The following is a 17917-nucleotide window of genomic DNA, read 5'->3' on the forward strand; positions in this document are numbered from 1 at the left end:
AACAAATTCAAACTGATACCGAAAAATGTAGAAGTGCCGAGGGTAATCGATTGGGAGCCTTTAGAAAGGGTCGAACTAGTTAACTCAGTTAGGGAGCATCTGATCCAAAGGTATGGCAGTTCTTCTTTTCACGATTGGGAACGTTTATTCACCATTCGTAGACCTGTATATAAGGAATGGTGTATTGAGCTTTTGAGTACTATTTCGTTAAATACGGATGTAGATAGATTAGATGATAGAAGTTTTCTTAGATTTATACTTGGCCGTAGGATGTACAGGATGTCCATGCTGGACATGGCCAGGGCTGTGTAGATATATACTCCTGGTGAATTACTACTACCCGATTGTATGAATTTGATTTATCGTGGTGAGAGGGTAGATAGGAATTTTGACGCGAACGCCGTCTGGAGGCGTATGTCAGATTATAATGTTTTTACGCTGGGAGGAAAACACTCCTACTTACATATTAACAAAGCCGAGCTTCGTATAATTCATAGATTTTTGGCTAACTCGATTACACAGAGAGGTCACAATAAGGAGAAAATGACCTTACATGATTTATTTTACCTAAAGTGTATTCGAGACCCAAGAGGCTTTGTTAATATCCCTTACTGTGTTGGTTTTTATTTGTCTAAAATGGTAGAAGGAATACAGGAAGGGGGAATAATAGGAGGAGGTATTTTTGTTACTCTCATTGGAGAGTATTTGGGTGCAGATAGGGATCAAGGAGGTCCACTTTTAGAATGTAGGGAACAGGTTGAGCCTTTAGGATTGAGGGTCTATCAGGGTGCTAAGGTATTAAAAAGCAGACGCAATCAGGCAATACCATATGTTGGTAGTCATCCTCAGGTAGAGAGAGGTTAGATGAGGAAATGGAGGAAGCGGATGACATTAGGGATGTCATTAGGGAGGCTATGACTGACGTCTACCAGCGTGTACATGAGGTAGAAATGACAAACGAGGATAGATTTAGTCGGATGGAGCAGTGGCAAGCCCGGAATGATTACGAGCATTCCAGGAAACGACAGCATGATAGATGGGATTATCATCAGCATCAGATCATGAGGCGGCTGTCACCTCAGGATCACTACGTCCCGACCCGACCCGCTTACTATCCTACACACCAGCCCGAGATGAGACCGCCATATACTCTCTACGACCCTAACCAGGCCTACCAGTACACCTATCACCAACCATGGAAACCGAACGACAACATGAACTGGAACCCCTATCCAGATTGATATAGTTCCAGTTGGTGATTTCTATGATTTTTATTATTTATTATTTTTATTTATTTATGTTTAAACATATAATATTTTGATACTTTTATGTATTGTTTAATATTTTTATTATGTTGTACTAATGTTTCATATTTGATTTGAAAGTGGGATTTTAAGTCCCATTTCAAATTACCATGCATGTTATTATTTGTATGTATGTATATTGTCAATTGTACACAACAGGGTAAAACAGCGCATTTTCAAAGACTGACATTAAGTTCAGGAAAAGCTAGTACTTTTGACGAAAAAACGAAAAAATAATGTGTCGTAACACCAAGACGGAATGAACAAATGATGTGCACCATTTATCATTCAACAAACAAACGCCAATATATTTGGAAACTTTGGTAAAATTTAATCATTTTTCTACGCTAATCACCCTCAATAATTTAAATTGTTACTGATTTCTTGCAAATGAGGGCATTGCAAGATCTTGAGTGTGGGAAGGGGTTAAATTCTTTCGGCTTTTTAAAATTTTTAACTTATACACTTGGTTACCATTAAAAATACTAGTAACGCAGTAGTTGTATTAGAATCTAGTGCTCTCTGATAATAAAGAACAGCCCTAGTCTTATATACTGACTACCTAATTCTAGTAAAAATTTTCAAAATTTTCAATTAAATGAACTCAAAATCATGTTTATACATATTTATGAGCGATAAAACTAGGTATTAACACCGAAATTATTGTTACCTCGGAAAGGACATAAATTGAGAAACAACCCAAAATGTTAGAATTCATTTAAAATGGAATAGAGGACAATAAAAAGGCAAAGAAAGGAAAATAAAAGCCAAGTGTGGGAAAAATTTATCAAGTTGTTTTGAACATATATCACATATTTTTGTACAAATAATTGAAGATACTTTTGTTTTGGACAAAATTAACTGTTTTACTCGGAAAACTGTAATATATTTGAAAGAAAGATGGAGCTACGATTTATGAATCAATTCCATCATTAAAAGGAAGTAAAGTCTTCCGAAAAAGACAAGCGCTTCTTGATTTAGGTCAGGAAGTTGCCGTCCAGACCAGTTGTAGAGTCTACGAAAAACCTTGAAAAGTTTTCTCTAAAATCAGCAGGAAATCCACGGACCTCAGCATCAAATAGGGTCGCCAAGTGGTCAGACTTATCCTAACCATGAGAGGATCTGTCTAGTAAAATGGGGAGGACGCCGTGCAAATTAGCTTGATAAGACTAATGAATCAGACCCCCAGAAAAGGATAATCTCCTTAAAGATTAAAAATCAGCTTTTATGAAAGGACCCGTTCGTATACATTATAAACGATTCACAATAGTTAATTACATCGCGAGGTATTTGACCTCTATATGATACATTTTACAAACATTGCATTCGTTTTTAAAAGACAAACTTTCTTTACAACGAAAGTTGACGGCATGCACACCATTTCATAATACATCCAACTATAATTGGCTTAATAATAATCTTGATGAACTCAATGACTCGAATGCAACGACTTTCAAAATATGCCATGAATGACTCCAAGTAATATCCTTAAAATGAGCTAATGCACAGCGGAAGATTTCTTTAATACCTGAGAATAAACATGCTTTAAAGTGTCAACCAAAAGGTTGGTGAGTTCACAGGTTTATCATAACAATCATTTCAATATATTAATAGACCACGAGATTTCCGTTTATAAATATATGTACACTCGCAAGTGTATAAAAGTATTCTATAAGTTGTAGGCACCCGGTAACAAGCCTTAACGTTCATGTTTTACCCTCTGAAGTACACCAGATCAGGTGTGTTTAAAATAACCTCGAAGTACTAAAGCATCTCATAGTCAGGATGGGGTTTGTCAGGCCCAATAGATTTATCTTTAGGATTCGCGCCTACCGTACATAGACAAGTAGTTTAATGTTACCAAGCTAAGGGTATATTTCTGGTTTAAACCCACGTAGAATTAGTTTTAGTACTTGTGCCTATTTCGTAAAACATTTATAAAAACAGCGCATGTATTCTCAGTCCCAAAAATATATATAAAAGGGAGTAAATGAAACTTACAATACTGTATTTCGTAGTAAAAATACATATAACGTCATTTAATAAGTGCAAGGTTGGCCTCGGATTCACGAACGTATCAATATTGAGATTCAATATTGCAGGAAAGTATGTAGACGCAACGGAGATGATAAACACTAGATTGACCTCACGAGCTTACCCATGAACCATACCCATCACCTCCATAGCTATAACCCATAATTTCCTTAGCTTCGACTCATTCAAAAAAACTATTTTGAAATCACTCGGACAGCACTCCATCGTAATATTTTATGTATACTAATAATATCTTGAAATAATACAGAGCAAATATATATATATATATATATATATATATATATATATATATATATATATATATATATATATATATATATATATATATATATATATATATATATATCAATTGAGAGAGTTTAGAGAAATATATTTTCAAGTTTCTATCAAATAATGAAACCTATTGAATTCTATTTATAATAGATTTTTGAATTATAAAAGTGAATTATTAAAGTATGAATTATTAAAGTGAATTATTAAAGTATGAATTATTAAAGTGAATTATTAAAGTATGAATTATTAAAGTGAATTATTAAAGTATGAATTATTAAAGTGAATTATTAAAGTATGAATTATTAAAGTGAATTATTAAAGTATGAATTATTAAAGTTAAAGTAAAGTAAAAGTAAAGTAAAGGTAAAGTTAAAGTATAGTAAAAGTATAAAAAACTATGTATGTATAATACGCGTATAAATATATATAATATTAATTTAAATCGTTATATATATTTAATGAAATAAAATATAAATATCGTTATATTTATTATACTGGTTAAGTAATGAGTTGTCAAAAGTGATTCTAGATATTTATAAAAGTTATATACGTTTTAATAATAAAGTTCTTTTTAAACTGAAAACGTCTTTGTACGTTTGAAAATAGATTAATATAATATTATGGAAACCAATTCTCCACTAACTTTTGTCTAACTTTCGTAAATGACACTTTTTGTTTTTATTTATAAATAGCTTTACAAATTATTCTGAATATCGTTAAGAGGAATAGATTTTCTCAAATCATAGTGGACCTCTCAACAGAGACTTGTAATCATAATTCAATGTTTCTGATAATTCAATCATTTAATATATTTTTTTTCGTCGAAAATCATATTGAAACAAATACATTCGTGTAAAGTATTATACGTTTAATACTTTATTAATATTCTCAAGTTATAATATATATATACATATACATATATATTTATATATAACGGTTCGTGAATCGTCAAAATTTGGTCGAGGTTATAATGAATGTATGAACACAGTTTAAAATTCTTGAGATTTAACTTAACAAACTTTGCTTATCGTGTCTGAATAATATAAAGATTAAAGTTTAAATTTGGTCGGAAATTTCCGGGTCGTCACAGTACCTACCCGTTAAAGAAATTTCGTCCCCAAAATTTGATAGAGATCGTCATGACTAACAATGAGAATGTTATTATAATGATTATAGAGTTTTATCATGTTCAAGAAGAATGGATAAAATAATTCGATTACTCGAAGCGTATGAGTGAAGTTATCGTAAATGAATGAAATAAGATAATAGTGATTCGTCGTATCTTTTGACGTCATCACGATTGATCTCCGAAAAGAAAATCTTTGTAATCTATATTGGATTTGATTATTCGGCGATTAAGGAAATTATGATCCTCTTCGAATTAATGCGATAATCCATTTTGATTTCTCTATCGGATATTTCACTATAAATCCACCTCATTTGTTTTCTTACAACTCACACCTTCTCAACTCATATTTTAAAGTATTTGTCAATATGCTTCATCCCGTGCCGATTCTTGATATACTCCTCACTTTCATATCTGTCGCTCTTCTTTTTCATCTGCCTCCGGAAGAATCTATTTACTTCTACTATACTCTTGGTTTTATAGTGTTTTTAGTTCTCCCGTGTCTTTATATTGCTATATGCATTGATATATACGGTTTGTGATTTCTGGGTTGTTGTTGGGTTTTATATCTTCCCTTATATTTTAAAGTCCTTGCTTCTTCTATAATCATTGTCATCCACAGTTAATGCTCTCTTCTATTTGCTATGATTTATACTCCCATTTCTAGTTCGGAGCTTTGTCCTTCCGTTTCTTCTTCTTGCGATTAAGCACCGCTTGTAATGGTCCAGAATTCGCAGATATAAATTTCGGAATGAACATTGTTAATGTTCTAAGAAGGAAATTGTAATGACACGATCTTGACTTGTCAAATTACCAGAATACCTCGGAAAAGGCCGAATCATCAAGAAATATTTTCTTGATATTTAGAGATCAAAGAGAATACAAGAGTCGTGTAACATAACACATGATGACGTTATGATCTGTGAATCATCATGTTTCATTTAGAAACTCAGCATGAATTACTGTAATATAATCACGTTGATCAAGTGTCATTATATTATACTAACTCATGCTTCAGCTCCCAACACTTCTTCAAGAATATTCCTATTTTAAACTCGAATGTTTCAGAATTTAGAAACTAAAATAGTTTCTTTTATGATATAATACAGATAGTGCGAAGAGGTAAATGATTTCAGATAAGAATAATTATAAACATATCTTTAGAAGTATGGATGATATTTATAATGAAAGATACGATGATATCTTAAAATGTCTAATATCAGAGGATGATGAAGGATATTGTCCGTAAGGGTTTAGAGTCAGGAGCAAGGTATTCGTTAATGACTTCAGCAAGTACTGAATCATTTGGATTCTTTGAAGGCAGGTTCAGCCTTTGTGATTTGTCCACAGCCTCATTCATACTTTGCTCAATCCGTTTTCCAGTTCCAAAGCTTCTCTTTTTCTGAACTTTGCCAATATACTATCCTTTATCATCCAACTTTTTACTGTTAAGGTCGTTTACAGTTTTTGCTGCTTCATCAGCATTTTTCAAAATTTCGAGAACTGGTTCGCAGTTTAGGGTGTTTTTCAGAAATTTCTCATTCAAAGAATGTAAGTCTTGGAGGTAGACGTTGTGTGTATATGTAATTGTTGATGTAGACATGCTGCGATGTTTCAAAATACTGATTGCTGATTCTCAATAATTAGTATGACAATTCTTGTTATAAGGTACGAATGAGTATATGATAGGGTTTCGATAATTATAATGATTTTTTTTTTTGGAAAGTCAAAGATCAATGAAGTTATTGGTAAGTTTATTGCTAATGTGATGAATATAAACGATTCCCCGGTAACGTTGGCGAAAGGGCAACGTATCTATCGAGGTTATAATAAGACTGTTTTGATTGAGAAGTCGAAGATGACTTGCTGGAGCTGTGACAAAACTGTCTATTTTAAAACAGAATTGAAAAGTTATTTTAGCTAGTAAATGCCAAAGGGTCTAACACGGATACGTGTCGAACTATGACTTGGGTTTTGAGAGTTTTTCAGGTGTATAACTGTGGGTAACATGTGGTTGGATCATCATCTCGATTGTTCCTTAGTTGAAGTGTCTTCAGGAATTTCAAAGGGTTTGAGCACATATTGTAATCGTTAATACATATGATGTTCTAACACAGTTTTGAAGTCAAAGTATAGCTTTGAAAGATATAGGAATCTAAGAGTGATGATACTGGTTATATTTCGAATTGAATTATGCGATTTCAAAATCAGAATATGTAATTAAATTTGAATGAGTATGATTGTTTTGATTTATATGAAAGAATGGATATTGTTGTGAAAGTAGGGAGTATAGTTGATGATTGCTGAATCAGTTTTGAAAAATGTAATATATTAATTGTGAATTTATATATCTCTCGAGTATTACCTACCCGTTAAAAAAAATTTCACAATTAATATTTTGTACAAAAGAAGTTTATTACAGTTTTTATGAAAATATATGTGTATATTTTCTTTAGATGTAATATAGATTTAATGAGTTAATACTAAATTAAACTCATTTGTTTTATGGTTGGAACTAGAATTGAGTAATCCCTAAAACTTTATAAATTGCATAAATATTTCTTCAATAATATTGAAATTATGAATCATTACTTTGTTATTTGTTGGTTTTCGTGAAATTCTTGTGAACTTCGCAAGGTACGAATGATGTTATTTGAAAAGTTTCGAGTACATCGATGATGAAAGCGTAAAATCAAACATATATTCGAATAATACACTTGATTTATTATAAATTGGATTTTTTATTGAATTGAGACAGAGATTGTAATTAATGATGGTTAAGTTACGGACGAAGGACGTACATCATTGCATATTTGTAATATGAATTAACTGAGTAGTTAAGATTCACACATAATAGCTTAGTACGGGAAGATTTATTATGGTTTAAAAATTTATACATATAAAATATACATATAAATCTTTCGATTGGAAATGAGTTAATACTTCATAACTCGTTGATACAATATATTTGTTGTTGATTCGTAATGATGTCTACAATGATTCTTGAACTGACAGAGTTTGTGATGTTACAGGTGCTGTTGATTCTGACGATACTGACGGCACTGACTGTGTTGATGATGCTACGGTCCTGTTGATGCTGTTGGTAAAACAATTCTAGCTTGTAAATCGTACACCATTTTCGTTCAAAGTTTCTACTCTACCATCTCCGTTCACTCATCCGATTTACGGTCAGAATTAAATAATCTCTAAGATTTTGGAGATTACATAACTGCCGCAGAGATATCTCTTCAATGAAGTTTATGAATTAATACTTCATCGTTTGTTGTTGTTGATATTCCTGGATATTTACAGGGCATATGACATTGATGTTTGAGATACATATTGTGATGTTGCGGTGTGGGATGTGGATGTTGTTGTTGGTGGTGGTGATGGTACTGTTGGTGTTGCTGATGGTGGTACTGTTTATGCTGCTGGTGCTGCTGCTGGTGTTCGTAACCTTTGCACCATACTCTCTAAAGCCACTACATGAGCGCGAAGCTCGTTGACTTCTTCTATTACACCAGGGTGATTGTCGATTCGGACGAGCGGATAAATAAAATCTAGAATTTGGTGTAGTATGTAATCGTGACGAGATACTCTAGAAATAAGAGAGAAAATGGTGTTTCGGATAGGTTCGCCGGTAAGTGCTTCAGGTTCTTTGCCAAGAGGGCAATGTGGTGGATGGAAGGGATCACCTTCTTCTTGTCTCCAATGATTAAGGAGGCTACGAACCCATCCCCAATTCATCCAGAATAGATGATGACTAATTGGTTGATCCATTCCGGTCACACTGCTTTCGGAACTTGAGTGGGATTCCATTTCGGAATCCGAGGGACTTGAACTAATGACGAATTCCATTTCGTACGATTGAATAAAGAATTTTTCGATATGAAATGATTTTCCGGCTATCGGGTGGTATTCTAATTATATAGAGCAAAAGGTTTCGTAGATTACGGAGGAATTTACGGAATATGTCAGGCAAAGTTTACAGTAACAGATACGCTAAGATATGAATTAGCAGATACGCTAAGATATGAATTTGGTCTATACACTATTCATGCAATCAATGCAATAAGATGTGTCTAGACTAAGAATGATAAGCAGGTAATTTCTGACAAGAATGATGAGCAAAACTTTTGAAATGCAGACACGGTCGAAGTCCAGACTCACTAATGCATCCTAACGACTATCAGTTAGACACACTAATGCAGACCTGGTTCGCTAAGACCACCGCTCTGATACCAACTGAAAGGACCCGTTCATATACATTATAAACGATTCACAATAGTTGATTACATCGTGAGGTATTTGACCTCTATATGATACATTTTACAAACATTGCATTCGTTTTTAAAAGACAAACTTTCTTTACAACGAAAGTTGACGGCATGCACACCATTTCATAATACATCCAACTATAATTGGCTTAATAATAATCTTGATGAACTCAATGACTCGAATGCAACGTCTTTCAAAATATGCCATGAATGACTCCAAGTAATATCCTTAAAATGAGCTAATGCACAGCGAAAGATTTCTTTAATACCTGAGAATAAACATGCTTTAAAGTGTCAACCAAAAGGTTGGTGAGTTCACAGGTTTATCATAACAATCATTTCAATATATTAATAGACCACAAGATTTCCGTTTATAAATATATGTACACTCGCAAGTGTATAAAAGTATTCTATAAGTTGTAGGCGCCCGGTAACAAGCCTTAACGTTCATGTTTTACCCTCTGAAGTACACCAGATCAGGTGTGTTTAAAATAACCTCGAAGTACTAAAGCATCCCATAGTCAGGATGAGGTTTGTCAGGCCCAATAGATCTATCTTTAGGATTCGCGCCTACCGTACATAGACAAGTAGTTTAATGTTACCAGGCTAAGGGTATATTTCTGGTTTAAACCCACGTAGAATTAGTTTTAGTACTTGTGCCTATTTCGTAAAACATTTATAAAAACAGCGCATGTATTCTCAGTCCCAAAAATATATATAAAAGGGAGCAAATGAAACTCACAATACTGTATTTCGTAGTAAAAATACATATAACGTCATTTAATAAGTGCAAGGTTGGCCTCGAATTCACGAACGTATCAATATTGAGATTCAATATTGCGGGAAAGTACGTAGACGCAACGGAGATGATAAACACTAGATTGACCTCACGAGCATACCCATGAACCATACCCATCACCTCCATAGCTATAACCCATAATTTCCTTAGCTTCGACTCATTCAAAAAAACTATTTTGAAATCACTCGGACAGCACTCCGTCGTAATATTTTATGTATACTAATAATATCTTGAAATAATATAGGGCAAATATATATATATATATATATATATATATATATATATATATATATATATATATATATATATATATATATCAATTGAGAGAGTTTAGAGAAATATATTTTCAAGTTTCTATCAAATAATGAAACCTATTGAATTCTATTTATAATAGATTTTTGAATTATAAAAGTGAATTATTAAAGTATGAATTATTAAAGTGAATTATTAAAGTATGAATTATTAAAGTGAATTATTAAAGTATGAATTATTAAAGTATAAATTATTAAAGTTAAAGTAAAGTAAAAGTAAAGTAAAGGTAAAGTTAAAGTATAGTAAAAGTATAAAAAACTATGTATGTGTAATACGCGTATAAATATATATAATATTAATTTAAATCGTTATATATATGTAATGAAATAAAATATAAATATCGTTATATTTATTATACTGGTTAAGTAATGAGTTGTCAAAAGTGATTCTAGATATTTATAAAAGTTATATACGTTTTAATAATAAAGTTCTTTTTAAACTGAAAACGTCTTTGTACGTTTGAAAATAGATTAATATAATATTATGGAAACCAATTCTCCACTAACTTTTGTCTAACTTTCGTAAATGACACTTTTTATTTTTATTTATAAATAGCTTTACAAATTATTCTGAATATCGTTAAGAGGAATAGATTTTCTCAAATCATAGTGGACCTCTCAACAGAGACTTGTAATCATAATTCAATGTTTCTGATAATTCAATCATTTAATATATATTTTTTCGTCGAAAATCATATTGAAACAAATACGTTCGTGTAAAGTATTATACGTTTAATACTTTATTAATATTCTCAAGTTATAATATATATATACATATACATATCTATTTATATATAACGGTTCGTGAATCGTCAGAATTTGGTCGAGGTTATAATGAATGTATGAACACAGTTTAAAATTCTTGAGATTTAACTTAACAAACTTTGCTTATCGTGTCTGAATAATATAAAGATTAAAGTTTAAATTTGGTCGGAAATTTCTGGGTCGTCACATTTTAAGCCTGATACTACTCAATCCTAGAGATTGACCTTAAAGATTGAGAATTACAAACTCATGGAATTCGATGATATCTAAACTCGAGCTTGAACGAGAAAATATTTTGATTAAAATTAAAACCAATTTGTTTTCTGAAAACCTATTTTCAATGCGTTCATTACCATTGAACGTAAAATCCTAGGAATTCACCTGGAATTCATTAGGTCACCTGAACCAAATTGGGTGTCAACCGTAAGAACGGTGGTTGCATAGCATGGTCAAAGACAGGACCTTGTGCCAGACCGAAAAATTATAGGGTGAGCTTTACTATTGCTCCTACAAAGGATAGTAATTGCATCCGACACGTTATAGACCATAATTAAAAGCATGTCATGGGACATTACCTTAACAGTTGCTTGTTCAACGCTTTCCTTTACAACCGGACGGTAGTTTACCTAAAGGTAATATACGGAGCAAGTATACTGGACGTGTTGTTTTTCTAATACAAGGTTAGCAAGTGGGTGACACAAAACCACAAGTTTTGAGCTAAAATTTTCAAATCTGAAACCCACCAATCCCACAAAAATAATTTGCAAACACCGGTGAAGGGTTATTCCGGAAAACTTATCTAGGGTAAAAACTAGATTTAATTTTCAAAAGATCAAATGTTTTCATAAAGATCCAATTTCCTTAAGGATCTAAATTTTCATAGTCATGTGGGACTGTAAACCACAACGTTACTATCATTGTTTATACCGCCGTATAGAAATCACTGATGTACAAAGTGTGAAGAATAAAGAAGTGATTCTAGTATTTTTATTTCAAGACTATATTGCTTGAGGACAAGCAACGCTCAAGTGTGGGAATATTTGATAATGTTAAAAACGAACATATATTTCATAGCATTATCCCTCAAGAAAGACAAGCTTTTGCAATTGTTCTATTTACAAGTGATATTCTTTTAAATAATAAAAGGTGAAGACAAAAGACAGATTCGACGAATTCAAGACGCAAACGACCAAAAAGCTCAAAAGTACAAAGTACAGTCAAAGTGGTTCAAATTATTGATGAGAAACGTCTCGAAATTACAAGAGTACAAGACGCAAAACGCAAAACGCAAAATATTAAATTGTACGCAAGGACGTTCGAAAATCCAGAACCGGGACCAGAGTCAACTCTCAATGCTCGACGCAACGGACTAAAAATTACAAGTCAACTATGCACATAAATATAATATAATATTTAAATAATTCTTAAAATTATTTATATATTATATTTATTTATTAAACCGTCGGCAAAACAAGAAAACAAAATCATGTGACTGGATCCAGCTGGCCATGCGATCGCATGGCCTGGAGGCACAAAAGCCATGCGATCACATGGCGTCCTGTAGCACGTCAGGTCCTATAAAGTTCGCGAGTTTTGGACGAATTTATATATCTTTTTCTCTTCCTATCTATCAACGTATATATATTTATATTTATATTATAATTTTATTTTTAATTTTAAATTCTAATAATAAGGGTATGTTAGCGAATGTTGTAAGGGTGAAAGTCGAAATTCTGTCAGTATAACGCTACGCTATTTTTAATCATTGTAAGTTATGTTCAACCTTTTTAAATTAATGTCTCGTAGCTAAGTTATTATTATGCTTATTTAATGTCGAAGTAATCGTGATGTTGGGCTAAATATTAAAATTGGGTAATTGGGCTTTGGACCATAATTGGGGTTTGGATAAAAGAACGACACTTGTGGAAATTAGACTATGGGCTATTAATGGGTTTTATATTAACTTAACGATACCTCGTTAATTTAATATAAAGGTTATAATTTGACGTATTTATAAATAACCACATACTCTTAATCGGGTACGGTGGGCGGGATATCTATAAATACCAATAATTGTTCATTTTACCGGACACGGAACTGGATTAATAGTTAATAGACTTGTTGAAACAGGGTGGATTACATTCAAGGGTAATTGGTGTAATTGCTAACAAAGTAGTAAAACCTTGGACTACACGCAGTCGATAACCTGGTGTATTCATTAAACAAAGTATTAAGACCTTGTTACAATTCGAATCCCCAATTTGTTGGAATATTTGACTTCGGGAATAAGAATAATTTGACGAAGACTTCCGCACTTTATGATTATGACTAATGGACTATTATGAACAAATCTGTATGGACATATCGAATAATCCAGGACAAAGAACAATTAACCCATGGGAATAAACTAAAATCAACACGTCAAACATCATGATTACGGAAGTTTAAATAAGCATAATTGTATATTTCATATTTAATTGCACTTTTAATTATCGCACTTTTATTTACTGTCATTGTATTTAATTGCACTTTTAATTATCGTAATTTTTAATTATCGCACTTTATTTATTATCATTTTATTTTATCGCAATTTCATTATCGTTATTTAATTTCCACTTTAAATTAAGTTATATTTATTTTTAATATTTTACATTAGGTTTTAACTGCGACTAAAGTTTTAAAATCGACAAACCGGTCATTAAATGGTAAAAACCCCCTTTTATAATTATAATATTACTTATATATATTTGTATTTTTACAATTATAAGTTAAAGCTAATATAGAGTTGAACTAGTTTATTAGATCTCTATGGAACGAACTGGACTTACTAAAAACTACACTACTGTACGATTAGGTACACTGCCTATAAGTGTTGTAGCAAGGTTTAGGTATATCCATTCTATAAATAAATAAATAACTTGTGTAAAATTGTATCGTATTTAATAGTTTTTCCTTGTAAAAATATAAATATTTTATACACCACCTCGCACACATCATGTATAGACGAAATTCATATATTATCATACCTGCTAATCCATATCTTAGCGTATCTGTTACTGCAAATTTTGCCTGACATATTCCGTAAATTCCTCCGTAATCTACGAAATCTTTTGTTCCATATATGTAGATATTCTATGTAATTAGAGTACCATCCGATAGCCGGAAAATATTTCATATTGAAAAATCCTTTATTCAAAAGTACGAAATGAAACTCGTCACTAGTTCAAGTTCTTCGGACCCCGACAGCTGTTCCGATATGGATGTTCACCTAAGCTACGGAAGCAGCGTCACCAGAATGAATTCAACCAAACGACCATCCCCAATTCATTTGTATAACAACCCTTATATTTCTATACCTGAATTGACTAATTTGACTATATGGTTGTTATCCATACGTAATATATAATTAAATTTGACATTGATCAAATATTTATTTTTAGTCGACACTTTTTGTTAACTAAAGTTTACACTAATTATATAAAATAACTTTAGTTAATATTAATATTAATGCGTATTATATTTAAAACTATATGAAACATAATTATTAATTAAATGATAAGTTATTTTAATCATTATATATATATATATATATATATATATATATATATATATATATATATATATATATATATATATATATATAGCTTATAAAAAAGAGATTTTTTTTATAAATTAAATAATGAGCCCATGAATTTTGACTAAATATTTTCAAAAACAAAAACTTATTAAAAACATTTTTAACATGTTTTTATTTTTTGTCAAAATTGGCACCTTTATTTTATTTATATTTTTTCTTTTCACTAACCATTTTTTTCCTATAAATACCCACTTCCATTTCATAAAAACTTGTATCAAATCTTTGGAAAAACTCTCTCACAAACTTGGGAAAGTACTTGAGGTATTTTCTATATTTTTTATCGAATTGCTTTTATTTTTTTGTATATTCTTTAAAAATTCAAATTTAATATATATAAATTATTTTTACATGTTATAATTAGTATTATAAGTATTATGATGTATAAAAATAATTTTGATAATTTATGGAATATTATTTATAATTAAATACAAATTATGTAGTATTTAAACATAAAAACAATATAAAATTCGTAATAAAATATTAAACAGTAAAAAAAATAATTATAATTTTTTTTTTTGAGATTATTATACTTTTATAAACAAGCGAAAATTATAAAAATTAAATAAATGGGATGATTAGTATTTAAAAAGAATTTACTTTTGCATTATTCTAAACCGAGAGAAATAATAAAGAAAATACAAAATAAATACAAATGTATATTAAATATTTTTATAAATTTTTATATGATTATTAGCATCACTAGATACTTTAAAAAAATATAAAAATTAATTTTAAATTATTTTTCCTATTTATTTAATTATAGGCCGATTGCAATGGTTAAATAATTAGAAAACATTAAATAAATAATATTTTGATATAAAATTTGATTTAATAATTTTTATAACATTTTTGCATAATATAGAACCTGCAAAAAATATATAATTATTTATTTAGGTCGATTTAATATTTATTACCTAATTAAATTTGATTAATATAAACCGAGTATATATATAATGAAAAGTGGGAAATAAATACAAAAACTTGATAAAATTATTTTTATAAAATATCCTACTGAATTGTATAATTAACTAAGTTTATAAAAATTATAAATATAATATTTAATGAATTAATATTCGAATTAACATATATTAGTATGATTTTCGATTAACATAAGTATATTACATATACTAAATTAATATTATTATTATAACTTACGGTTAATAACTAAGTATACTATATAATAAAGTATAATGCTTATAATATAAGTTAATAACAATACATTATTAATAAACACTTATTTTATAACTATACTAATTTAATAATAATAACTTATAGTATATAATATAAGATAATCAAATTGTTAATACATTCATAAATATAATATAACATATATAATAACATATAAACTTAAAGTGAAGGTTAATCAAAGATAATGTACAATTCATGTGAACTTCATCGCTACTCACGGTCGTAAGTGAATGATGTCTAGGTTGCCATTTATGGGTAAGCTTGTGGATCTCGAATGCCATGACTTAGATTCTGGTCAAGAGTCCTGGGCCCCCGGTTACATCTGGTCATTCCTGACTTATTTGATAGCAACAAAGTTTGAGTAAAGTTATACAACGTCTTGCTAAAGATTAACCCGAACTTTTTAAAATTGGAAAATTACTATAAGTGGAAACTTTTCATAAATAGTAACCTTCTGAAAATGGAAATTCTTTAGTGAACCATTACTATCAATATAGTACTATATACTATTGTCTTTTAGGCAATGTCTGATCATACGTTCTATCTCTAGGTTGAGATCTCGGTCACGTCCTTCCGTTCAATTCTTTCGTGGAATACTCTTTTGTGCTACTAAGGTGATTTTCATAGCCCCACTTTTACTGTTTACTTAACTATTTATAACTTTTTGGGTGAGACACATGCTTGCTTTATAACTGTTTTACACTTAGACACAAGTACTAAATTGTTAACTATGATGTCATGCTTTGATTCATGCTAAATCCCTACCGTAATATCGTCAATTGCTACGTTTAAATGTAAACTTAATTATTGTGAGTAGGCCTATTGAGAGTAACGTCTCTAACCATTCGACCGTTGGTCTTTGGTTACATAATAATGATTTCACGACACTGACAGTACAAGGTGTCATAGGGTAAACTTGTTTAGTAGCGATATTACAAAATGCAGCAACACTTTTAGATTGATATTTCTATATCAATCAACTTTAAACTAAATCTTGTGGTCTAAAACTTTGGATATTATTTATAAACCTGTAAATTTCACTCAACCTTTTTGGTTGACACTTTAAGTATGTTTTGTCTCAGGTGATGATTGAGCTAGCTGTTTGCAACTTTGTGATGATAGATTTGATGCTTGCATGGAGTCCACATCGCATATTATATTTTAGTTCATAAACATTTATTTTACGTTTTAATAATAATGTAAACATGTATTACTGCTTTCGTTGTTTTATTAACAAAGGTTTTATTTAAAAAGTCTCATATAGAGTCGTTCTCGTTTATACAACTGTGTTATGATATGATTGGTCACAATTACCCCTGGTCCATTTTGGGGGGTGTGACAGATTGGTATCAGATCAGGCTGTTATAGAGAACCAGGATTGCATTTTAAGTATGCCTTATACAATTAGGTACCTTAGCAATGTAGGACTACAACTTCCTTTGACTATAGTGCCTTTAATTGTTGCCTTTAACTATTAAATGCTACACTATACTTTAGAAACTTTACTTATCTTAGAATGCCAAGCCAATCTAAGAACTCTGCTCATTCTCCTAAGTACTATTCAATTCCGCCACCACATTTAAATGCGACACCGTTCTCGATATTCCTATGTCATCTATCATGGTTTTGTGTATTACATATGTATTACATGAAATATTATTCATGATTTTTGAAACTCCAATATTTGTTACTATTCATACTCAAACGTATATAACCTCCTTGTTATACCACGTACCTATATGCTTTATGCCTTTATGCATCGGTTTGCGAACTGGAAAATGTCATTGAGTTATCGAGAATCTCAAAGATATTATAATGTCATCACTACTCATATTCGTTACTTTTAAATCTTTGTTTTCTCGTTATTTTTGATCATTGAATTTTCTTGACGGATGGCGTATACGAAACTCTAGAATGGAAGGGTTTGGATTACCAATTTAAAGGACCCTATAGCTCAAGCCCTAGACCTGAATAGGCCATTACGAATTGAAAGTTTTTAATCATTATCTGATTACATACTTATCATTTTTAATCTAGACACGTCATACTGCAATTATTGCATAAATGGAGTATAGACAAATCATATCTTATCAAATCTATCCCAATAGACTTTGTCTATCACTTTTCCTAAATTTCCTCCGTAAATTACGGAAATCTTTTTCTATATATACGTATTCAAGGA

This window comes from Rutidosis leptorrhynchoides, chromosome 3, assembly GCF_046630445.1.
Source record: "Rutidosis leptorrhynchoides isolate AG116_Rl617_1_P2 chromosome 3, CSIRO_AGI_Rlap_v1, whole genome shotgun sequence".
In the NCBI taxonomy this organism is placed as follows: domain Eukaryota; kingdom Viridiplantae; phylum Streptophyta; class Magnoliopsida; order Asterales; family Asteraceae; genus Rutidosis; species Rutidosis leptorrhynchoides.